Source organism: Corvus moneduloides, chromosome 3 (genome assembly GCF_009650955.1).
Source record: "Corvus moneduloides isolate bCorMon1 chromosome 3, bCorMon1.pri, whole genome shotgun sequence".
Taxonomy (NCBI): Eukaryota; Metazoa; Chordata; class Aves; order Passeriformes; family Corvidae; genus Corvus; species Corvus moneduloides.
This window is the reverse complement of record NC_045478.1, coordinates 118,045,923-118,071,763: the sequence shown is the minus strand read 5'-3', so window position 1 is coordinate 118,071,763 and position 25,841 is coordinate 118,045,923. Positions and strand designations below refer to the sequence as shown.

At 45.8% G+C, this 25,841-nt stretch overlaps 1 protein-coding gene and 1 long non-coding RNA gene across 6 annotated transcripts in view; one reads left to right on the top strand and one right to left on the bottom strand.

The window, feature by feature from the left end:
- Positions 1–25,841, bottom strand: part of LOC116441618 — a 158,345-nt gene that overhangs the window by 16,739 nt on the left and 115,765 nt on the right. For all 4 annotated transcript variants that reach the window (XR_004239181.1, XR_004239180.1, XR_004239182.1 and 1 more), the window contains 4 exons: positions 20,273–20,319; positions 16,959–17,044; positions 9,632–9,794; positions 2,293–2,421 (listed from right to left, as the gene is read on the bottom strand). This is a non-coding gene — a long non-coding RNA (uncharacterized LOC116441618). The remainder of the gene's footprint in view (positions 1–2,292; positions 2,422–9,631; positions 9,795–16,958; positions 17,045–20,272; positions 20,320–25,841) is intronic.
- Positions 1–25,841, top strand: part of BMP2 (bone morphogenetic protein 2) — a 122,561-nt gene that overhangs the window by 87,928 nt on the left and 8,792 nt on the right. The gene's annotated exons all lie outside the window — the stretch shown is intronic.

Sequence of the window (25,841 nt, the reverse complement as noted above, 5' to 3'; positions counted from 1 at the left end):
CCTTCCCATTGCAAACAGACGTGTTATCTCCACTTAATCCCAAATGCTGAGAAGAATCATTTCCAGGATCAGTAACTACACTTCACATATCTTGGGATTGTGCTGGGCTGCTAATCTGCAGAGCTCATTGCAAATTTTTCCAGCTATATCTTTTGTTTAATGAAAGATGTTTTGCCAAAGGAGCCATTTTCCTTAAATATACTTCTTTGAAGCAGAACTTCTAAAACTTTTGGCTATTGTTTCTGACGGTATCATTTTTCCTGTCTTATCAGGATTTTCTGTGCAAGCATACCCACCTATCAGCATGTTTTCCATGTTAGCAACCAAACTTGAGTCCAACATTCCTTCTGCTACTGCTGAGAAAGCAACAAACCACACAGAATGGATTTAAACAAATCATGTAGCTGTGGAGAGACCCTTCTGTGTCATTCTGTGCCTGTGCCTATGCCACTCACAGGGCACATTAGTTTAAACTCTTAGAAACTCCCAGAGATGGAGATCTCTGCATCATCAGTTCCAGCATCTCCCGCTCTTTATGGATACAGTTTTCCTAAACTGTCACCTCCTCTGTTTGGCTGACAATTAAACCAAGTGGGTCTTGTCCTTCCCCATGCAAATAGACCCATGACCATTGCACTCTTTTACCAGACCCCTTTCAGCTACTGTCTTCACAAGTGAAGCCTCTCATAGCTCTCCTCAGTCTTTTCTAGACTAAACAAATCCAATTTAAAAAATAATCCTGACAGGTCATGTTTTGTGAAACCTGTTACCAGTCCTGTTGTCCTCCTCCAGACTTCCTCTGGAGTTTACATCTTATTTGAAGTCTGGAGTGTGGATCTGAGGCCTGGGCCTCTCCAGCACCACAAGGACCTCCACACAGAGGGTGTTCTTAATATCCCTTCTAATAACAAGTATCTTTCTGGCCACAGCATCACATGATGGTGGACTTAGACTGGAGCTTGTCCTCTACCAGCTCCCCTGGCATAGTACCAGGACCTTGACCTGATTCCTTATGTGTGTTTTTATTATGCACTTCCTTTTTTCGACTAAGGTTATTTCTAAAGTGTATTCATTAACATTTAAGAACATGTAAGATCAATCCTCCTCCCAATGCTGGGGTTTTCCAGCCTATTTTGGTTTAGCCATCTGCTCCACCATCCAGTTAACAGAGAAACAAATGAACTGCAAGCAGCACAGACTTCTGTGGATGGTCCTCTCACTTTGACAGTGAATCATGCCTGCCTAATCCTCAAGGGTGTTATTCCAACTGATGGCTGAAAAATAGCAATTATGCTGATAGATATCATTTCTGATACCAAGAGCAGTCCAAAGAAGCCTGAAGCCAAGAGTGATACCAGTGAATAATAGGTGAATCCCTGCTCATCCCCCCATACCGAGAAACAGGCTTGAGCACCAAGCCCTGAAACTACACTCTCTCCTTTTTTTTTTTACAAGAGGACAGCAGCAAAGCTGGATTATTCATGGCTGTGAAAGCAGGATGGGCACATCAGTATGCCCCTAAAGCCAAGATGATGAGCTAACCAACTTTGTATTGTTAGAAGAGTCCCCACCTACACTTTCACACAAAGGGCTGATTAGCTCATGCAAAACTCTGGGAGGATGCCATCTTTCATCGCTACCAGAAGATGTTTAATATATGTTAAGTTGCCAACAATTAAGTGTTTGTGTGTGTGTACACACAGCCCAGGAGCTGCACACCGTGCTGGGGCAGAGTCCTGTGCTGGGCACAGAGTCCACAGTGCCTGGGGTCCTTGCACCACTCCTGCAATGTCCTGCTGCAAGGGAGCCATGAACACTCCATGGTCCGAGTCACTGATGGAAATACTGAATGCACTAAAACACACAGGAATAAGGATGTGAAGCATCAGTGCCTCATGGCACAGAACTTCTCTCAAAACCACTGGGTTTACATTGCTGCCAGGGTCACCTCTATGAGAAGTGCTGCGTGGCCCAAAAGGGAAATGAGCAGGTGGGAGGAACTGGGAAGAAAAGTCCTCTGAGGTAACACATCCCCCTGTTCCTCCATTGGTGAAGCCATGCTGTTCAGAGGAACAGATGGACTAAGGCTGCATAGAGCCCATCGTTTGTGAACCAGCGATAACGTACTTGTCCGCTTTCAGCGTTCTCACAGTGCAAACAGCTAGAACGATCTCTTTATGTCACAGATCTTATGTCCCAGACGGACACAAATGAGAATCAAAGGAAGAAATCCTCTCCAGTATGAGAAAACAGAAAAGTCAGCGATGCATTTGCTATGTTCCAATGGCATACCTTGTCCTCAGTTAACATAGGAAGTAATGTCTTCTCACTGTCTGTTTCTGCACTCTTCTTCCATGGTCCTTGTTGAAGATTTGCAGGATGTCAGGAATGCCCTATGCTCCCCATTAGCTTAACAGTTACCTGGAAAACAAAGTGACCAAAAAAGTCATGCATAGAAATGCACTTTTGACTAACATATAACAATATATTGATATATTTTCTGACTACAGCCTGAAAGCAGTAACAGACACAGAGGTGTATCACAAAAAATGTTTGCTTGAAAATAGGAGAACTTTTTTTGTCTTACTTATACAGGGAGACAGCAGTTATTACATATAGAGGATTTTTCCACCTGGACCACCTGTATTCTAAGGAGTGGATGCTGAGGATGTGTCACCTGCATCACCTCTTCCCAGGGATGATGGGCAAATCAAGCCCATGGGGAAATCTCTGTAAACTCATGCCCTACAGCTTGTGGGGAAGAATTATCCCAGAATAACTTTGGTCTGTTTCTGACAAAGAATAACTGGCTGAATCCCAAATGATTACATCCCTGTAGAACCTTGCAGCAGTTATGGTTCTGGGAGCTGGGCTCCAGCACAGCCCATTTACCTGGTAGGATCTCCCAGTCCCGAGCCCACCATGGTTCCTCTTTCAGACAGACCAGGACCTCTCCATCACTGTGTGTTCACAGCAGATGCACCAAGTGAGGCAAAGAGAGAGTTTGTGGAGGCAGGCAGCTCCCTCTGCTTCCTCAGGCCACTGCTTGCACTTAACAGAGCATTTTTACTCTGTGGAAGTCTTTGCACCAAATGACTTTGTCCTAATCACTGCACTGCCTCCGTTATCACCCGCACAAACATTCCCTTCAGATCAACATACCGGCTGGGCCAGGAATCACACAATTGATGTTTTGCTTTCCACTGCCTTATCTAAATCCAGTTACTGCTCAAAATGAGACTAAGTCAACAGACTTAATTGAATGAAAAGGCTGTGAGACAACCTGGAGATTTGTGGCTGTGTGTGTCCATGCAGGAGTTAACCACTGCACAAACACTTTGCCACAAATGGAGCCGGGCTGAGCGGGATCGGTTTCTCCTCAGCCTGGAAGCTCCCGACATGCCAGGGTTGTGTGAGGCATTGTTGGGGCTGGCAGGAGGATTTAGACAGCACCACAAACAATGTACCACCATGGAGAAAAGCTGGGGATGGACAATGGAGGAGCCCATCAGCAAACACTTCTTCTTGCTGCCTAGATTAGGAGATAGCAGAGATCCCAGAGTAATGGCCAAAAATAATTGCTCCCCTGTAATCGCTGCTGTCCAGATATGTGAAATAGCCCTAGGAAACCCACTGGGAGCAGCAGGTTGCTTGATATCCTTAGTTCTTGCCGGGGAGGCAGCTGCCAGACTCCAGATGTCCCCAGCGGTCAGCTCTTGCAGGCATCACAGGATTTCCCAGGCTGTACAGCCATGGCATTCCTTCTGCGGTTCAGGAGAGAAAGGTCTAAATGAAACATGTGGGAACAGCCACACTGGTCAGACCCTTGCTCCTCCTCACCTGTCCTCCTGTCTTCAATGGAGACCATGAACATACTCTAGGGAAAGACCATTAAACCTGAACTGGGCCATAGCAAGGATTCAGTCCCCACTGTGACAGTGCTGTGCCAGGATTCTCCAGGGCTGCAGGAGGAAAAGGACACAGCCTTACCCTGCGGTTACAGCCTGCCCTGGCAAAATCTGTGCCTCTCCTTTTCCTACCACCTGCTTGGCTCAGAGGCCCCACATTGGCATCCAGTGCTGCTGCTGTTCAGGGAGGCTGGAGTGGGAATGTTCAGGTTCACGCCAATGGTTCATCTTGGCCACTGCCCGAAGGGAGTCTGAGGCTGCAAACCTCCTAAAATAGACGTTAAGTATCTTCTAATACAACATGACTCACTACTTTCCTGGCTGGGAGGACTCTCTCGGGTGATGGAGAACCTGAATCAGGTTCTTCAGTAGGCAGTGATGGCCTGATGGACATCTCAAGGTGACTTTGCCATGAGCCATTTTAGCGGGGGGGCTGAACATGGATTTTGGCTGAAAAGCTCATCCCATTTTCCAGAGAGAGACCATGCCTTGCACAGGCCACCCACTTGTCACCACACGCTGGCTTGGCGCCAGGACATTTGGCTGTAAAAATGCAGCTGTGGTGGTGTCCCTTAAAGAAAAGAGGGCACTAACCCAGCTAGATCCTTCCTCCCAACAGGAGTTCTTGCCCTTTGGCATACCACACGAGCAGACAGCACAACTTTTCCAGCAAAGTCAGGAAGGATGGGAAAGCTGATGAGCTTTGTGCTCAGGTGCACATGGCCAGAGTGCTACACAATGTCAAAAGAAGCTGCTGCTGAATGCCTGGGATTCGGGACACAACAATAACACACAGCACTATATTTCATCCTTTTAACAAGTGCTGAATATGCAAAGGCTCCTTTCCCAGCTTCTGTCCTCATCTTGGAAGCTGGGGAAGAGCTGTGTGTATAATTATTTTCAGATGCCATTCACGTTATTGATTATCTGAGTAGGATGCACAAATAATGGCAGCTAATGCCAGAGCAGAGGTCGAATGAAGCTCACTCCCTTTTGGGAAAAGCTGAAAGAAACCCACCGTGTGAATGGGTCATTGAAAACAGCCTGGGATATATTCCCTACAGTCACTCCGAAAGTTCAAGGCCAGGGGAAAAAAAGGAAAAAAAAAAAAAAAAGAAGCTGTCTCTGTATTCACTAAACTTCTAATATCTGAAAGTGCTTAAAAAACCACTCACACTTCTTTTCATATGCTCATGGAAAAACACACTAAGCTTTTGACTCGATGGTTTTGTTTTTCCAGCGAGTCCCTTCCAGGCTCCACGCGCCCTCTCACAGTCACGTCTGCTGGGTGAGCTGAGAGCTGACAAACTTGAGAGGAGCTCTCTGTGATTTTGCCACATCGGGTTTCAAGTATCAGCTTGCTGGAAGTGTGGCGGAGAGGGAGGAGGGAGGGAAGTGGTGCGAGCTTTGCCAGCACACCTGCACAAGCTTTGGGCTCTCCTGGACACTGTGTGTGCTAATGATGTATAACCTGCAGAGCCTGGCAGCTCGCTCGCTGAAGACTCTACCAGACAGCCTGTGCATGCCTCTGATTCCTCATTTCTTAAAACAAGTAAGAAACTGCCCCCCACTCCCAGCCCCATGATGTAGGTAAATGCCCAGGATGGAAACCAAGATGTGCTCAACTGGGCAGAGCTTCTACCAAGGCAAGGGACAAATGACAATTTAATTATGGTGCTTTAGGTATATGCAATTCCTCTTATAAAGCAAAAGGGAGGAAAAAAGCTGAAAGAGAGACAGAGTTCATTTCAGCTCCAACGTTCTGTTAATTTTTCTTTTCACTATTAGAGATGCATCTGGATCCTATTTCTAACCCACTCTCAAATTTGCTCAAATTAAAATCCCAGATCACTGCTGTGTTTTCAAGTTGAAGTGTGCGTAGTAGCCAAGGTTTATATTGCAATTTCTGGAGTTATGGAATGATGAGCTCCAAAAGCGGAAAGTCTGTTGTATGCCTGAGTCCTGGGGAAAAAAAACCTGGTTGGCATCAGTGTTATTTGGAATTGGAGCCCATGTATAGAATAAATAGCCCTGAAGTTCAAACACAGCTACATTTTACGTGTGATTCTGCCCACTGGAGCTGGTCTGTGCGGAAGAGCAAAGGCTGCCATGCGGGAGATGTAGGAATGGGAAGTGCTATTTAATTATAAAGCCTGGATATTTTTCAACTTTCCCCTGACATTTAAAAGTTCCTCCATCAGTTTGGGGGCTTATTTTAATACGAAGTTCACTTTCTGACTAAAACAGCACTTGCTTTGAAATACCTGCACTTTCTCTATTTCTCCCCGAATCCCAGTCCAGCATCCTGCTTATGTCTAAATCCAGTGGTCTCGTTAGACTGGAAACACCATAGCTCTCATGGAGTTATGAATCCCCCATATTCTCTGGGCTTTCATCTCTGCCATGTCAATTCCCAGTCTCTGCCAGGTGAAGCCAGCCAGCCAATATTTATGGAAAATGAACAGACTAATCATTTCCAATAGCGGGCCACAATTATGATATAATTACAGCAGTTTACACTGACATCCAAGTGGACAGATATGAGCCAAAAAATTGGAGTAATGGCTCCACCCATCTACCACCCAAATGTAAACAAGCCAGCATGGTTAAAAAGAGGACTGGAAGTCAGGCCTGGGGTGTTCTCGTTCAGCTGTGTTATGGTGGGATAGCCAAACTTCCACACAACCTTCCTGCCAGGCAATTCATCCAGCCCTAAGCTGACCTTACCTCACTCAGAAAGTTCAGCGGCTTCTCTCAATATCAGCTTCTTTTTAAACAGGGCTAGAAGTGCACTATGGTCAATAAGAGCAAGAGATACTATTTTGGAGATTGGGTGTTGCACGATCATGATTTAAACCTGTTAACTACATAAAACGCAGCTCAGCCCAAGCCATGGTTGATCCTGGTTTTGTGTGTACGTGTAGGCAGGGAAACAGTGGCAGGGAGGAAGGGAGTCCTGAGAAGAGCCCTGAAGTTACCCTTAAAACTTTCTTCCTTGCCCTTCTACAAGTTGGCCTAAATTCAACTAAATTAAAGTATTCCTCAAATTACATTTCCAGTAAATTCACAACCCTGAACAAACCAGCATCTGCTGTTTGTTGAGGCATCTTCGTGTGCCATGGTTGATCCGTTCTTCCTGGTACCATCACCTGGAGAAAAAGGATGCTGCTCAGCTTCCAGTTCCCACTCCTAACCATGAGACCAGCTTGACCTAAGCACGGCCTGTGCCTGCATCTCTGGATACCACAAGCCTCCTCAAAGGGACTGGCTCAGAGGAGGGAGCTCTTGTGGAGCCTGGGGCACTTCATACCAGCGAGGGTCTGGCCTGTGAACACTTGCCCTGTGGAGTGAGGACAAATAAAGGCCCATGCTCTGAAGCGTGGTGAGCTCCAGCCTCCTAAGCTGTATGAAATCCCGCTTCCTCTCCACTTGTGCTAAATGTAAAAACAGAAACAAAGACACACACCTAAATAAACAGAAAAGCAGAGAGCAGAAGGGGAGGGAGGCTGTGGTGCACGCCAACTAGTACAGAGAGATATTTTCTATTTGCGGTCCTCTGTGTCAGACCTTGCCATGTCACGTGGACCAGAATGTGAGTGGGAGACTTGTTGGACACACTGGCTTTACAAATGTCTCACAATTGCAGAAACACCTGCTTTATATTATTTTTTTGCTGGTCCACAACAAAATTCTTCCCTGGTCAACAGCTCTCAGCAGACCTCCTTTCTTCCTTCTCTGTGGATGGCTTGAATCACTGGTTTCTAAATCCTGGGCCACCACAACATCACACTGAAACCTCCTTGAGTAGGAGGGCACATCAGAAGGCAGAAAGGCCAGTTCTGCTCAGAATTATGCCAAATGTTGGCTAGAGGACCAAACCCACATGAGGCTGCTCATGGCCAGGTGGGGGGAGCGGGCAGAGGGGTTACCCAGCCCAAAGGGACTGGTCTGTCAGACCCATCTGTTTTCAACATGAACCCCCCTTGCCCACACCTCTGCAACTCACACCACTCCAGCCACCGCGAGTTATTGCTCTTGGTCTCCACTGCTTCCTGTGAAGCTGGAATGGGTCTGAGGCAGCGTCCAATGAAACCAAAGGGAGCCTTTCCATTAACTCAATGGGCTCTGGATCAGGCCCAACATCTGTTTGGCCCTCTCTGTACACAGCACAGCCAATTTATTCTTTATCCATTCCTGGGCCTCTCTCTCCAATAGCATCCATATTTTTCCTACTTATGGTTGTCATTAGCCCCACTAAGCACCACCCCAAGAAGGAGACTGCCTGTGCCCCTTTGGCAGCCAATCCCCTGGAACGGCACAGCGATGAGTGCTGCCCCAACCCCTTATCATTTCAGCAAGGCTTTCCTCTCTCCTTGTTCAGGTTTCAAGCACATCCCTTTGAGCTGCCAAGCTCTTCCTACTCTCCCCTTCCCACCAAGTAATGACCTGGTTGTGCCTTCTCTTCTACTGAAAATCTGATGAAGAATCAGTGCCAAGATAAAACAACAAGGTCCAAAAGCCTGTAAGACACCTGAAGAGCACTGCCAGAGCAGGGACAGGCTCTCTGAACAGCCATTTCCACCTTGGTTGATGATAGCCCACGCAATGGGTTCCCTAGAGAACTGGAGTATGAGGGAGAACAGCCAACACTCCTTTGTCCTCTATTGGAGTCCAGGGCTACAGTAAGAGACCAAGCAATAATTCTTCAAACTGGCTGTATCAGACCACAGAATATCTCATGTTGGGCAGGACCCATAAAGTTCATTGAGTCCAACTCCCTGCCTCCTCACAGGACTATTTAAAACTAAACCATACGACTACAAGCATCATCCACTCCTTGAACTCTGACAGGCTTGGTGCTGTTACAGCTTCCCTGGAGTTCCTTCCCCACCAGCTCCATACCTCCTCACATGTGAATTTATGCGTTCTGCCAGTTCACAGCACTTCAGTTTCCAACCATTCCCACCAAATTTGTGACTCATGTTGCAGATACAAATTATGGGACTGGGCACAAGTCTTCTCTTGGTCCCACAGTGACAGCGACAGCAATGGTCCACAAGACGCCATCCACTCACTGAACAATACACAGGATTAATTTCTTTATGACTTTGCCGAGCCCTTGGATTCCAGGATCTTGTTCTCAACCGGCATACATGGATTCCCATGCTGTGACATGCATGTCATTGCTAAGCAGAGCAACAGCCTTCGCTCACAAGGCAAGCTGCTTCTAACAGCAGAAAAACAAGTCTCCAGTGCTAAGTGTAGAGATTCTTCCAGGCATGGAGCTGCAGATTCATTCTGGGCATTGCCATTGCCTAAGTGAGAACCCCACGCAAAAACACCTCCCCAACATACCCCCGAAATCACATGGGTTTGGAAATGGGAGCGTGTCGCCTGGGGCCAGATGTGGGGACTGGCAGGCTGCTGGCACTGTGCAGAGGCACATCTGCATGTCAGGCAGTTACTCATTCCTGCATACTTCCCTGATAAAATCTGGATTGCCTAAAGCGGGTATTTTCACTCCAGTTTCCTTATCAAGGTATTTACCACCTCCTGTCTGTATCTTGCAGACTGAGGGTGTTAAATGCTCCCTTATTCTTTCCCTATACAGGGAGCAGGAGCACGTGGGAGCTGGAGCTGCCATACGAGATGGGATTTCTAACCCCACCGGAGCAGTGTGTGGCTGCTGGCCTGGGCTCCGTGGGATCTCACCCTCTTTGTACCTGGGATGTTGCTCTGTTGATCCTCGCTGTTTTCCTGCAGCTGGCAGGCTCCTTCCTGTGTTTTGGGGTGTTTGTTGTGGTGTTTTCTGGTAGTCCCTGATCACATTTTAGAAGCTGTTGTGTCCTGTGCAGGGTTCTCTCCCGGTGTGGCTGTTGTACAGCTCTAGGAAGAGAAGGATAGTTTGGGATGAAGTTATCTCAGGACTAACAGAAGTGTATATGGAAACTCAATATATGCACATAACATCTTTTTCTCCCCAAAGCAAAAAGCAGATCTCTGTCTCTTAAATATCAGCACTGAGATAGGCCCACAATCACAAAGGTACTTGGAATTTTGAGCAGTCCCGTTCCAAGAGCAGCCCATACCTCTTTCCCACCCACTGCTGATATCAATCACCTATTTTAGCCATCGGCTCTCCAATGCCCCTCTTCCTTTGGGAGAGCACCACCTTGAACCCTTCATAGCGTGTCCTTGAGGGCTCTGCTGTTCCCCTCTTAGCTTCATAAAAGGGGAAAAAGAGGGACACGTTATGAAACACAGTATCCTAAAAACGTATTCATTTCCTTGAGGAAAAATACTACTGGTTTACTCATTGGGGAAACCTAAGCAACAGATCTGTTTCAGTTTGGTTTCACAAACATGGGAAATATTTCATCAGTTTAAGAACAACATTTGTGGAGATTGATCAGCTGGGTTCACACTGCCTTGAGGGAGGATGTAGTTTATTTTGGGATGCTGATTCTACAGACAAGGCTGTCCTCAGCCCCTCCTGTAAGCATTATGCTATAGGCACATAGCTTGTGCCAGTCAGACTTAAAGCTTTTCAGCTAAATTCAAAAAGAATGAAATGAAATGCAACTTGATTTCAAAAATGCCACCAAGTTATTTTAGCTCAAAAAAAACCCCAGTGTAGAGCTTTACAGACTTTGTATAGGAAGATTTTCTTCTGGCATTTTTGCTGCATTTTTGAGATGGTGCTTGGGATGCAGAAAAAAAAAATCAGAACTATCACATGGGGTAGATTCCTAATTTGAAATTTCTATCTCGATATAGGCTGGCTGAAGGAAGCGAGCTCTCTCCAGCTGCCTTTCCTAGAGAACTGCCCAACTGTTACCAACTTGGGCAAACTTGTTTAAATCCCACCACTACACCTCCAGACACATGATGTGCTCTTGGGATGCTGGACAATGCTTAATGAGAGCCAGGGAAGAGCCTGCTTTAGTGTTGAACCCCTCTGCTGGCAGACAGAAGACTTGGATCTGAGGTTGTTGTCTCACTTGGCAGTGCCCATCCTGGTGAGAGCCCTCTGAACCACATGGGCAAAGCAAGCCCTGTCAATGGCAGCAGTCCAAGAGAGCCAGGCAGGGTTCACAGTTTGGTTTTTCCCCTCCCTTTAGTGTTTGGACAAGCCAACATTGAAATCAGAGAGAGCGCTGCTATCAGTGGTGGCGTTAATTGGGTGCCAATTGCAACAAAGACAGGATGACGACAATGCTGCTTGGGACTGTATCCTGCATCCAAGCTCTAGCTAGGCTAAAACCAGCTCTAGACGTGGCCACTCTTGCTGCGATTTCTCCTCGGACTCTCTCAGGAGCTGCAATATTTTGGAGGTGTCGTGCACCTGCTGCAACCCCTGCCCGGGTGCCCAGAGTGTGGGGAGGAGCAGCCTGGAGACCCCTCAAGCCAGAAGTACAGGAAGGCAGAGGCTTTTGCCCTGCCCTGCAACTTCCAGAGACAGTGCATGAGAATAAAATGTAGGGAACCATGTAGTGTGAGAGAGTAACTCAAAAATTACTCCTGTAGTGAAGAAACCACATAATATATTCAAGATGTCAGAGGTTAGCCATGGTGCATGTGAATCATGCTGCAAATACCTCACCTTTAACTCTGCCGTCGTAATTAGATTACAAAGTTTTTATTACGGTTTTAAATTCTGCCTTTATAGGTTGCTGTCCAGCTGTGCACTTAAATCTGGTTTTATCACACTTTCTGAGCTCATCACATTTAATTCTGCCCCTACAATGCTGGATTAACTTTAAGGGTCGCTGAAGTCAGAAGTCACTCACCCTTGCCCTACTAATGGATTCACAGCAACCCTGCACGGCCCGAGCAGTGACGTGTACAGTAACCCAAATTTATCATGGGGCGGAGGGGAAGGAGAAGGGGGGTGTTTGTTTATTTACTCCTCTGCTGGGTTCGCTGTCGGGACATTTGCAGAGATTACAGCCTGTTGCAATGCAGTCTGCCCAGCACTGCTCTGGGAGCTGAAAGGCAGAATATTTAGGTCTGCCTGGGAGAAGGGATGGCTGATAAATGAGGCCCATAGACCTGTATCACCTGAGGAAATGATCAGCTCTCTCCATCCAGAAATCACACCCTGCTGCCCCACTCGCTCTTGCCAGAACTCCCATTTTGTGGGTCCCATCTCTGAGATTTGAGGCAGTCCCAGAAGAATGAAAAAACATTATTTTTTTTTTCTAAGGGTGCCTTCTTTGTCATTGCCCATCATCAAGAAAGCAGGACAGAGCACAAATGAAACTCATCTAAACAGTGTTCATCCCCAGGTTTTACCTCAATCTGTTTTCATTCTCTGACCAGCAAAGATCAGAGAGATTGGTGTTAGGTACCCCCAAAACAAGATCATTCATTGCTGTGAAAAAATCATGCTGTAAATAAGGAAATAAAGGGGAAATCATACTCTATTTAAAAAATCCCAAACCATGGAGGAATAAGGTGCTAAAGGTCCAAGTGATTTACATGAAGTCGCAGGGAGTCTGAAAGGGATCTGGGAAATCGAACTTGCTCCAGCAGAAAGGACATTTCTCTCTTTCTTGCTGAGGAATACTTTATCAGGACAGACCTGAACCAGAGATGGACAGCAGGGAATTTAGTGGAAAGTGGAGGGCAAACTTTGTCTCTGAGTAATGCCACGACAATTTTTGACCTTCGCCATTCAATGACTAGACACATTTTTGGAACCCAGGTTAATAATCTTCAGCAATATACAACCTTCTCCCATGGAATGTACGGTGATTAGGGCAAAGAATTTCACATGGTCACAAAATATCTATCTCAGAGTCCTGGGCTTATAAAATACTCTATTTCCTCCATTAATTGTGTCCACGTGGAGCTGTAACTAAGTAGCTGCAACAAATAAAACCAAAGTAATATTGTTTCCTTTTAAAATATTTCACTTAATTTGTGGAAGAAGTTTGGGCTCATTAAAAATAGGCCATCTCCCATGAGGGCTTTTTCCTTTTCTCCTCCGAGCCCCTGGCCCAATCCTCAGTAACATGTAAAGCAGCACGTTGCTCCTTGGCACAGCCCTGGCTGGAGCCGCTCTCCCGCTCGGCTCGGCAGCTCCTGGGCAGGCAGAGCTCGCTTGGCCAAGCAGCTCCTGATGTGCCATTGCCCTGAGAGGAACAGTCCCCGACTGAGATTTCCTCCTTCCCTCTCCAGCTCATTAGGAAACTCTACTCCTTGTTCCTATGGAAAGATGTGACTGTCATAATCCCTCCGTTTCTTGTGGGGAAGTAACAATATGTTGACTGCAACCAGAGGTGCAAGCAAAGCCCAGTCCTGAGCTAGAGACTACCTGAAAGCACCGTGCAGGCAAGTTGGCTGCTTCTGGTGCATCTCAGACTGTTCCCTGCTCCTCCAGAGTCAGCCAAGTCAGTCAGCTGCATCAGGGTGACATCAGGAACTGCTGTCTCGTCACCAGACTGTGGCAGCTCCTCTCCCTCAGCTGATGTCAGTCACAAAATGGGCACAAAGCACACAAGGCAGAGGTAAAGAGTCACCTGGAGCAAGGGTTCCAGGCTGCCCGAACAACCTCCAGAAGACACCAAATGATTCCACATTCCTTTCCTGGGGAACATCGTTTTTCCTCCTCCACTTTTCCAAGTCCACTCCTCCGAAGGGCTGCACCCTCAACCACTACTCTCTCTGAGCAAAACCAGGACAATATGCAGTGATTCCACAGTCCCTTGTGAACACTCCCACGGGTCAGCCCTGAAAAGTGCTTGTGCTGCAGTGGGACTGGGGCAATGCCCCAAGGGTGGATGAGGGAAGGATTTAAGCAAAGGGGGGCCACACAAGCACATGCTTGCTGAAGTTAGAGAAAGCTTACATCGTGATCTCCTCTGCACTGGCACATTTCACAAGGTGCCCTGTTGGCACCGAACATCCTTCCCCTCTCCCCCCCAACTGATGTGGCTCCAAATGCTCATCAGGTATGCACGCTTCAGCTCTGTTTTATGAAGACATTTCCATAAAATTAGAACCTATGATCTCTCTCCGAGTTTCTCCTTTTCTCTTGTGGGCTCAGTCACATGGGAGAAGAATTTACGCCAGTGTCACCAGGCAACAACCAAACTATTTGTGAGGGCATCCCCGACAAAAGGAGTTTAGAGGCTCCCCCAATGCTGGGTCACTCCAGTTCTTCTCACGGGTTTTGTTCTCCTTCTGGGGGAAAAGCCACATCTGGAAAATTACTGATGTCCTGCTGTTCACTATGGACACCACTGGGAACTGGAATATGGTCTTGTAAACTGTGATTAGATCTACAAAGTAAACTCTCATTATGACCTCTCTCAAGGTCTTTAAAAACACGTTTCCCTAACTGCTATGATTACATCCAAATTCTTTCATTTTAATAATAACAATATTATCTACATTTTCCTCTCTCCCTCCTCCTTTTTCTGATCATAATCTTGTTACTCACAGTAGAAAAATCATTCCATAATTCTCTTTTCTCCCAGTGGACTTGATCTCTGGGCATGACACTCTCCTCCCACCAGAAATCAGTGTAAACATAAACAGCTCCTCTGCCCTGGATGAGCTGAACCTGAGGCGTGGGGCTTTTCTGGACCATGTGAAAAAGTCACTATCATCAGATTCTCATTAGCATCAGCAGCATCATCATCAGCGCTATTATTGCCTATGTTAGAGCCCCCCTTAGAGATGACAGTCAAGACCAAGGCCTGCTGAGTGTTCAGATGCTGTACAAACACAACATGAGGGCAATCCTTGCCCTCCACAGCCTGAAATATCTCTGATACTCTCAGGACCCAGCTCAATTACTCCCTGTCACTGCCATTCCTCTGCTGCCTCTCTGTAGGATTTGAACTATTCCTTCTGCAGCCCCTGTGACCACCACCATGGCTGTACCAAATTTCTCCTCTCGACACACAGCAACAGCCCAGACTTGCCGTCACTCAGCTCCACCAAACACTCCCAGCAACTGACTGGGATGGCAGTGCGGTTTTGCCCAAAACCTTATCCCCACTATAAAAGCCATGGGAGAACTTGAGTGGGAAGGAAATTTCTGCCCCAAGTATGTTTATTCCAGAGTATAATGTTCTGCTCCAGGCAGGCAGGCAGCAGTCCCAGGTGACTTCAAAAGAACTAATTCAGGATCACCTCTGAGCCGAGAGGGAGAGCTAGACCTGCCAACTCTGCAAGGACCAGTTTAGGAACTGCAGCACCTGGGAAAAGGCATCTAACCTCAGCAGGATAGCTCGGCCCAAGTCATTCTGGCATTCTCTGAGGGACAACGTGCAAAACTCACATACCTGACTGGGAGCTGTGCTTTGCTTGTATCAGATCTGCAAAGACTCATGTAATGGTGTTAAATATTTAAAACATTATGATTGCAACAGAATATCCCACTCGGATGACTCATGGGAACCAAGGAGGTAAAAATATCCAGCAGCAGTTCCCTGTACAGCAGGACTGTGTGCAGGTCACATCTGTCTATACAGGCATTTTCTGGATCATGTTCTCAGGGAGTGTGTTAAAGAGAGACATAAATGAACACTTGGTTTGAAGGCCTGAATCATTTGACTTTGATAAGATTTTATCTTGATAAACATAGAATTGATTGACATCTCATATTTCTTGGGTTTAATGAGCTCATAACTGCACTTTAATTGGTTTAATTACCAGAGCATAATATTGCAGGTATGTAATGCAGACCTGTAATATTGAGTTATACAATATATTCTATTTGCTGTACATCATAAATTACAACATGCAGTGTAACACAGTTTTTCATGAGAATTATTACCAGGATTATCAGTAGTGACTATTCAGCGACATGAATAGAAATTTCCTTTAAGTAATGTCTTCAGGATTCGCCCTCCTTGTATAAGCTTCTAAGAACAACATTCATCTGAGGAAAATGTGAAGGCTGTGAAATATGAAATTATTTCTAGGCTAGGGTGGGATTTGGCTTCAGCAAGCTCAGGGTCTAAGTTCCTCCAAGATGTTTAGGCACCTCACTCCCATTTCAAATTTCCATATTTGCGTCAGAAATACAGTTTTTCCTCTAGCTTTTTCCAAGGCTGGCTCAACGCTCACAGCATTTTCTCAATCTATTTATTGTCCACACTTTGGAAATCACTGTTAACAGTCCCCCAGTGTTTTCCTACTATAATTGTTTGGGTCTCTCCAGTGACACCATTAGCAGCTGGGAGAAGCACCGGAGTGTGGAATTGCGTCTTTAATTATCTTTCCATTGTGAGCAGGGATGCCATGTGCCCAGGCAGTTATTACACCTGACAAGGACAATGTACTTACAATGGGTGTTTATACAGGCTAATTCCTTACAAAAATACCTTGACAGAAAGTGCTCCACCTGCCTCATGCTCCCTATTGCAATTGCTAATTAATATTATTGTGCTGAAAATGATCCTATCAACTAAAGCCTCTTCTGTCATAACTGCTGCTCCCTGCCCAGCTATGCCTAATTAACCTGCTGCTGACTCACTCAGCAGGAAGGATGTTCAGCAGACCTGGTCTCCTGCTCTGTTTTACAGAGTCTTTGCTCAGCTCAGTCTCCCTGAAGCTGTCGCAGCTGCCTCCGCTCGAGTCCTGCTGCTGACTCAGGGTCTAAAGCCATAGTCAGGTTCCTGGTAAAGTTCTCCTGGGTTTAACCACTCAGTAGAGTGGCCATACACACACATTCGAAGCCAAGCACCATCTGATTCCCTTTTCCAGTCACACTAGCTAAAATATAGCTGTGAGAGCAAACTTAGTCTGCAGGACACTGCACACCATGGCTGCAGCTTTTGTGAATTTTCTGTGTATTTGTCAAACTAAAATGATGTTTACAGTGCTGGCATAAAGAAGACCTGAGCCTTCAAAGTGAATCAGACTGGAATTACTCTGCAGTTCTCTGGGAATTGTGCTGGGGACTAGGGAGGACAGTGGTGAAAGGCTGCCATCAGTCCCAGAAGGGTCAGGTTCAGTGACTTTGGGCTTGTCTCTAGGTGTGTGAGGATACAACCAGGAGTCTAATGGGACTGACAAAAGGACATTACTCACCTCTCAGGAGGCTGCCTTCCTCTGCCAAAGAGCTCCTGCGTGGCCCAGCTCAAATTGCAAAACCTCCATGTTCTTCTGTTTCTCATCTGTTACAGGGAGATAATTACAGAGGTGCTAAGAGGATAAACATAGTAAAGTCTGGAAAAAGAAAAGAGCAGTAGGAGAGATGGGGCATGACCAGCTGCTCTTGTCTTGGACATGCCTGGGTCTGCAGTGACATGGACGGGGCTTCTGGCCAGCAGGAAGATCAGCCATGATGTCCCCATGGCCAAGGGGGGTGGTGAGGGCTCTGAGGGTACAGGGCTGTCCTTACCAGGTTTGCTTGAGCTCAGCTACTGATGTAGGACTCTCAGCCTTTTCTCCTGGGGAGCAGCTCTGCAGTGCATGTTACAGATAGATTCTAGGGGAACGTAAGGAAATCTTGGGAAGGGATGGCAAAGTAAGAAACCCACGTGCCTGTGCCTATGGGCAGATAAAGAACCCAGGCTGCTCCTTCTGGAGCTAACTAATAACAACAAAAAGAAACAGAAAAAGGAAAACCAATAAAGCTTAAAAATTGAATGTAACTCGCAGTGTACAAATGAATCAGTGAATCAAACAGGCTAAAGGAATATGAAGAGATGGTGAAAAATCAAGCTCTTCTTTACCCCCATGAGATCAAGGGACTCCTGTGAAGAGCAGGAGAGCTAATATTTCTTGCTCAAGAAATGTGATGGTGCTGCTGTGAAACAAAGCAGGTGGTCAGCACACTGTGTCTGGGCATCTTCAGCACTAACCAGGACTAAGGCACTGCAGAAAATGTTCCCAAAGCACCCTGGGATCCCCTGCCTGTGAGGAGCACCTTAACCCCAGGGTTCTCCCTCTGTGGCAATGCCCCTCTTCCTCCTGCATTTGGAGATGGGCTGGAAGGTGGCCAGGACTGGCCACAGTGCCTGTACATCCCAGGCACGTATCCTCTATGGAGTCAGGGACTCCCATGGGAGCTGAAGATGTGCAGCACCACACTGGACAGCATTTGCTATTGCCACTAATAATAATGTTAATAACAAAGGGCAGGGAAGAAATAATACTGCAGTGTCCTTCCAACCTTGAGGTCTGTGTGTGTTGGGATAGCAAGGATTCCAAAAGCACTTGGATCCTGCTTTGTCTGAAGCAGTAGTAAATAGAAAGGGTTGGTGAAACTTCAGAATAACCATATATGCATGTGGTTAACAGGCTAAATATAAGGAATACACATCTCTTTCTTGGAAACATGCCAAAAGGGAATCGCTGAGCAAAAAAAGGTTGCTTTTTTTGACTGCACTTTGCTTTGAGAGGAAAACATCCAGAAGAAAAACAAAAATGCCAAGAGCGCTGCAATTGTGCCATTTCAAGATTTACAGCACGAAGCTTTTGGCTTTTTCACCTTCAAGTTCTCATGCAGATTGTTTTATACAAGACCATGGAAAGCAGGAATGGAGACAACTGACTCAGGCTCACTTTTCAGGAGGGAAAGTAGAAGAATTTTTCTTCTGGGCTTATTCTTGAACTCTTAAGTCAGGTTTCAAAGTTCCTTCTTGTCAGGGATTCCATTTGGAGTATTGCTCATATGTCTCTCTCTGTATCACCACGGGAGCCACCCACAATAGCTCCTGGTGTGCCAATCGTCACTGAGCCCATGGCCACAGCTGTGGAAAGGGGAGCAAGGAGGTGACTTTTATAACTGAGCAGAGAGCATCACTGGCAGCAATAGGTGATGAGCTGTATATTGTGACTGCAATCTACAGCTCTGCCAAAAAATCCCCTTTTCCTCTCCACTTTGAGCCAGCCTGCATAGTGACAAGGAGGCTTTTGTTGCCATTTGAGGAGCTGGCTGTTGGTCCAGGCCCCGTCAGTCTCATTAAGGAGGCAGCGAGAGGGGAGACGAGAGCCGAGCCCAGCAGGAACACGTGTCCTAGGCTGGCCCATCTGCAAATTCTGAGTGTCATCCAGGCCAAAAGCTGAGTCTGGGATCAGCCACCACGGTGGCCAGAGCAAGCATGGTGACAGATACAGAGAAGGAAATGGAAATGTTTTGGGGAGTTATGGCACAGAGAGTGACATCTGCGGCAAAGGTCTCATCAGCTGAAGGATTTGCTGTAATACATATTGCAACAAGGTTGCATTCTCAGAAATCCATGGCTTGCCAGGGAAACAAATGAAATCAGCCAGGCTTATGCTTTGGTTTGATTGCTTCCAAACTCATCTTTAATCAAAGTTCTTTTCACGGTCATCACAACAGAGCGTGCTTGAATCTCCGGGCCTAATCCTCAGCTGGTGCAAACTGGAGTGAATCCATTTAATTCATGTCAGCCTCGCCAGTTCACATCAGAAGTGGTTAGTTTTAAGTGTAGGTCATTTAGGAATATGCAAATACTTATTTCCAGCTATACTTTATGAATAAAGCAAATAAATTTGAAACCCACCAGGATATGGAATACCCCAGTTATATTTTCTTCTTGAAGCGATGGGACAAATATGATGAATGAACCACCTACACTGTAATGCAGGAAACCCAAGGATGCAAATGGCATCTTTTCCCAAAGTCCATCTTTTCCCAAGAAGGGATACCCGGGAGGGTGCTAGGTTGATCACTGTGCTCAGAATGGTGGCAGTCCAATGTGCCACCAGGAGAGAAACCATAGGAGAGCAAAGGAGATATTGCTCACCTGCAGCTTCCGAACCTTCCACATCCCAGCCCCATCACTTCACCTTCGGCATCCCGGTGCTCTCACTGGCTCCTTCCAGGCTCCCCCACAGACTGAGGGGGTGCAGATCCCTTGAAATAAATGGGGTTCTTTCAGATTTTACCAGATGAGGATTTGGCTGAGGGGTTCAGAGAAGCCCTGGTCTGACAGTCTCATGAAAGAACTTGGATGAAAGATGGATCCAGAAGGAGCAAAGCCTTGAACAAACACTGGGTCCTTCTTCCCCTTTCAAAACTGGTCAACTCAGCTTCCAGAACCCCAAGTAGCCCTCTCCTGACCATTCTGCAGTATCGGGGAGGAAGACCAATTGTGATTTGTCTCACTGCTGTGATGGGCTGGTTCTGAACAGGCCCCTCATTCAAGAGGGAGCACAGATTGGGAATTACTTCTAAATCTTCATCTCTAGGGACAATTCCACTTCCCACACCCTAATTTCTAGCCATGGAGGTTTGCTTTGACCTCAGTCCCACACACCTGCATCCACAGGAACACTCCCCAGTCATGGGAACAGTCACAAGGTAATGAATAACTGCATTTCCCCAGGAAGGGAAGACTGTTCATAACTTTAAGAAGGAAAAAGGTGATTACCTGGATTGAACATAGTTCAGCAGGTTGGAAGAAGTAGCAGAAGCTCCCTGAAAGAGAAGGAAAAGGGAAATAAGTTTTCAGACCCAGGGATGACCCAGGAACCAGCAGCTCTTTCACTGCCTTTTGGCAGTAGCCTCTAAAAGCCTCAGTGCAGTGGTCTCCAAACAAGACTAAAACCTCTGGGCAATATCTGAGTATCAAGAGAACAAACAGTGTCACCTAATGAAGTCACGAGGAAGAGACATACTGATTTTGCTCTATGTTTTGTTGTTATTTTAGGGTTTCTTAACATCCTTTGCACTTGAGTAATTGTCTCCCTTAGTGAAAGTGGTGCACGTAATATATGGCAGAGGCAAAAGAGTTACATTAAAAGCCATAATTACTGCTGTTTCACAATTAGTAGTTCAATTTGAAGATGTTTTGAGAAAGATTTATGGTAGGTACTCTAATTTTTATTTATAATTATGAGGAAGAAGCTTAGCCTTGAGTATTTCTTCTCTAAAAAGCTTAAAATAACATATAGTACAGTTTTGGTCTGCAGAGAGGGATACAAAAACAGGAAAAAACATGTAGGAAGAAAAGGATAGGGTTTTTTTGTGTGTGTGTAAGCAAGGTTTAAATAGAATAATTAAATTTACCATAATCAATAAAACGTGTGAGTCAAGTTTATTGAAGTGGCTATTTCCCATTGCATAATTTCCCTGGGGAACTTTCATTTTTAATTCAAAAATAAAAAAAAAAAAATTAAAAAAAACAAACCCCTGAGCACTTACTGTAAATATGCCAGCATATGTGTGAGGTTAAGAAAAGCACGAGCCTACACCCAGGAATCAAAGAGGGGCTTACCACTGCTTTGACACTAATTGTAAAAGCTGAGCATTTTCTAGAACCATAATCAAATCTTAACTGCCATGGGGGACTTGTTCAGCAGCTCACAGTAATTCTAATAAGATGCAGAGCCTTTCACCTTTAGGTCACCAGTTCAAACCCACTTTGGGTTGGGTAGTAAACAGAAAGTAAATCCCAAGCCCGGTGGGGTGCCAGAGCATCCAGAGCAGATGCCAGAACAGCTTTTGGGCAGGAGTGGGAAAGGGTTTTCCCGTGTCATCCATGTTTCCCCTGGGATTGATGCAACCACCTCATTGGAGGACTCACCTCCTCTCTCTAGGCCTCAGATCCTCCCTTCTGGAAAGGGGATGGGAAACCCTTCTTGCTGCATTTCCTCCATTTCAGCTGGAGCCTCCCCAGGTGCCCCAATGCACCCATGGGGTTTTCCAACCCTTCTGTAACCCCCCCTCCCAAGAAAACACGAATCATGGTATTGTCTCTGTCACACTTCCATGTACACAATTCCTCTTCATTAATGGGTTCATTTACTTGAGCACCCCATGGAAAACAGATGGATCGAACAGGCAACTGGAACTACCAGGCCCGGGCTGCACAACAAACAGCTCTGCCAACCCCGGCAGCACTTGAAACCCAAAGCTGAGCCCTCACCTTGGCACTTTCAGCTGGAACTCCTTGCATTGCTCTGAGCTGCTCCCACGGGAAATCCCAGCTCCAGCTGAGGCCCCTGGCACTGCCACCAGCCCCATAGTACCTGAAGTTTTCTGACAATCACCCCATTGCGCCCCCTGCTACACCGACACCTGGATGGGTCTTGGAACCTTCCTTGAAGAAGCAATGGGTGTTGGTGTTCCAAGCTCTGTGAATATCAAACAACAGCTACGTGATCCAAGCAGCCTGGAGACAGATTTGCCTCCAGCACAGATGGCAGCTGTCCCTCAGACACAACTCAGAGGCTGGTTTATGGTCTATAGCTGTAGGATGCAACCCCATCTTCCTGGCTGTGATGGTGCGTGCAGTTCTGTGCATGCGTGTGAGGGAACAGAATAGTCTGAGGCCTTAATTGTGTCTCGTGTTACTCCAGCTGAGAAGCTGAGGAGCTCTAAAGAACAATTCGTTCATTGTCCTCTACACATCTGGGTTAATGTTTCCTCCTTGGATTAGGCTGTACCAGCGTGTTCCCTCTCTGCTCACCACAAGCCAGCAGTGCCAATTTCCCTCTGTGGCAGCTTCAGTGACAGCTGTTTACTTGGAAGCTCATGAATTTGATATATGGGTGCTAGCCACAAATTAATGGAATACTTTCCAGATGCAATGTCTTTAAATATTCAAACAATAAGCCAAAAGCACTGTCTTGGCCATTTTTTTTTTCTCTCAACTCTGGACATCTCTCAGAGAAGATGTAAACACAATTCCTCTTGCCACTGGCCAGAATGCTTCAGATATTTGAAAGGCCAGCAGTGGCATGACGTGCTGGGCGGGAGATGGCTGATGGTCTTTGTCACCTGAAGCCAAACCCAAAATGGCCAAGAAAGAGCAGAACGAAGTGAAAGGAATCCTTGAGGCTGACCCACAGGAGGTTGCCTAGCCAGCCTGCTCTGGCTGTGTGTGCTGGCCTGGACCCTGAGCTTGGGGCAGCTGCACAAGCTCCAAGGAGTGGCTTCCCAAACATCTCCAGAGCCTCATCTGGAATAGTTCAAAGCAACAATAGCAGTCTGCTGGGGATGGTTAGTGGGCAGCGGACCAGGACCACCAAAATGCCCCAAACCTCTCCGTGCTGGGTGTCACCTAGAAATCCCTCTCGAGCAGAGGAGTGGATACCCAGTTCAGAAATGGAGACAAGACCTGCCCAAGTGTGCCTTTCTCCCCAGCCCAACTTTAGCAATAGCATCACTTTGTGACCTCAGTTTGCATCCATAGCCATCCTAATGGTGAAGTGGAATGGCTACACTGAAGCTGTGTGGTGATGATTTACACCACCGCAGAGCCTGGGCCAGGAAATGTAACTTATTTCTTGGCCAACTTACATCACTTTTTCTTCCCTCCTTGCATTTTCTTTGGCATTTTCTTCTTTGCATTTGCTTATTTTCTTCCACTGAAATTTAACATGATCTGGACAGCTGAGCTACCAGGATATGGATTTTCTATCCAGTAGTTAAAAGGAGGAACTTTCTTACATACTTTTATCTACTTAAAAATACCAACAAACATGGGCTGCATAGCCTTAGATTGGAGGAGGGCAGGGGAGAGCTCCAAGAAATCCTGCCTGAATCTGAAACCAGCTCAAGCCTGAAATGCTGTCTGTTTGAAGATTTCTCCTTTATTCCCTCTGATGCTGTTATTAATTAGAGAATGAATAGCCATTACAGTTATCAGCAACTTCATGGAACTGAAAAATTCAAGTTCATTATCTTATAGGAGGAAAATAAACATCATTTTACAAGGTTTTTAAAGCAACAACAGTAATAACAAACCACCCCAAACTCCAGTCCACAGGCAGAATGGACATCTGCTAGAAAAATATGATTATTCCCCCACCCACCACCCTCAAATTTAGGGATTTGTGAAATATGGGCCTTGCCTAAAGTTGCTTGGCAGAAATCCCCATTTTAAGTTCTTATTTAATGAAATCATGTGGTAGTAAATCAAACACAGAAACACAAATAAGTAAATCCACCACATCCTTTGAAAAAAGTATGGTTTGACTCCGTCAGCTCAAGTTGCCTGGGCAAGGAATTATCTGTATTTGTCAACCAAAAAGCGATCACCCAACAGTGACCCCCCTTTTGTGCTCACCTCTGAACGCCACAGGAAAGGTGGCAAATGAGTGTCACATGCCAAGAGGGAAGGTGGGCAAAGAAGGGAAGAACAACATCAACATCATGTTATAAAAACCAGCAGCTCGTCAAGATTTAGTACCTACTAAAGCCGACAGAAATCTTTGCCCAGATCCTCTCTCTGTGGTTTTCTCCATGCTCTCGGTGCACTCATGAGCTTCAGAGCCAGAGAGAGGTCCTGGGTAGACTTTGTCACCTCAGAAATTCATTATTGGGTCCTACAAAAACCTTGTCTGTTGGACTGACAATATTTACAATGATTGCTCTCTACTAAATTATGTTTCCATTTTCTGTGCCATCTTCCCTCTTTTTCCCCAGAACAGAGATATTTGAATTTTGATGCCAAAAACGCTGGAAAAAGTAAGTTCAGTGAAATTTTCAACTTTTTTTGGAAGGAAACTTAGATGTCACCTGGAAAGTCATGACAAAAAATACATTTTTCTTGTCAACATTTGCCTTAGGAGTAAGAAAACATGGATTTCATTGACAGGTATGTCCAAGAAAGCAATTGCAGAAGCAGGATCATCAAATAAGGTGCATAAAGAGAGTGATCTTGCTGAAAGCAGTGGAAAACTGCATTGTATCAGATGCTGCTGGGTGCCCATTTTGGTCCCAATCCACTTGGATCGCTGTTTTACCCACGGCTGCCGCTCGGAATTAACCTGGTCACTCAGAACCCCTCAGCTCTCCAGTTTTTAAAGCAACTTCAATGACAAAATACACAAAATTTGGTATCACACCTCATCTGCTGACATTGTCAACTTCTAATTTAAGGTTTTTATTTTTATAAGTTGGACATACTAAGATCATGGTTTTGTGCCTGTTGGTGTACCCTGGATCCATACTTGTTTCGGAGTTGTGATTCATCACTGTGAAATCCACGTAAAAGGAACTTCCCAGAAATCCCAGGATTTCTCAGAATCCCCCACTGAAGGCCATTTAAGAAGATATGACTCTGTCATGAACATTTTCTGAGGGAGTTAAAAAACATAAACAGCTCAAACGTGGCATTTTCACAGCCTTAATAAACCCAAAGGCAGCATTTACCAGGTACACACCTTAAGGACAAGAAAAGAGTGGCTATGGAGGACTTTAGTTTGTATTTGAGCTATTTTTTGTTTGGGCTGAATTTTTCCCTGTATTAAATTCACAGTCCAGTTCTTGAAAAAAAAAATTTTAAAATCTGAAATGAGCAAATATTCAAGTATTTTCATTCTTACACTAAGGAATGTGCTTGTTTATTTAAATGTCAAGATCTGTTTGTCTCCAAATGCCTTTTCTTTCACTAAAATGATAAATTCCAAACATTTGGGGCTGAACAAATGATGCTTTTTAATTGTAATTTTTTTTCTCCTTTATTCCATTTACTGAAAAAAACCAAAAACTGAGGAAAAGAATTTGCTCTGGCACTGCCCCCCTACAGAGGCTGCCCTGTCAGACACGATGCTCTGGGATTAGGACTCAGACTTCACAGGCTCCACTCACCCCATTTCAGAGCAAAGAGGAGATGAATTTGGAATGAGCCTTCTGAGCTGATTGACCTCCTCCTCCTGTGGCAGCAGGAACTGGTGCAGCCGTCAGGGTGGAAGTGGGTCCCGTGTAACTCTACCCACATCGAGCTCCGGAGCACCACGAGCATTACGTTTTATGGCTCCTGCAGAATACTGGGGGATACTAATTTTACAGGTGCATTCTAGCAAACTGCAGTCCCTAATATCAGAATGCCATTAAAAATAATGCACTCCTTATGCCCAGGCAGTTAATTTAATATTAAATCAATAAAACATTTACTAGAGCTGGTCAGGGGCCTGGTTGCTGACAGCAGACTCAGCTCACGGCAACAAACGTCTCCTCACCCTTTGCAGACAGCTGCTGGTTTATTGTGG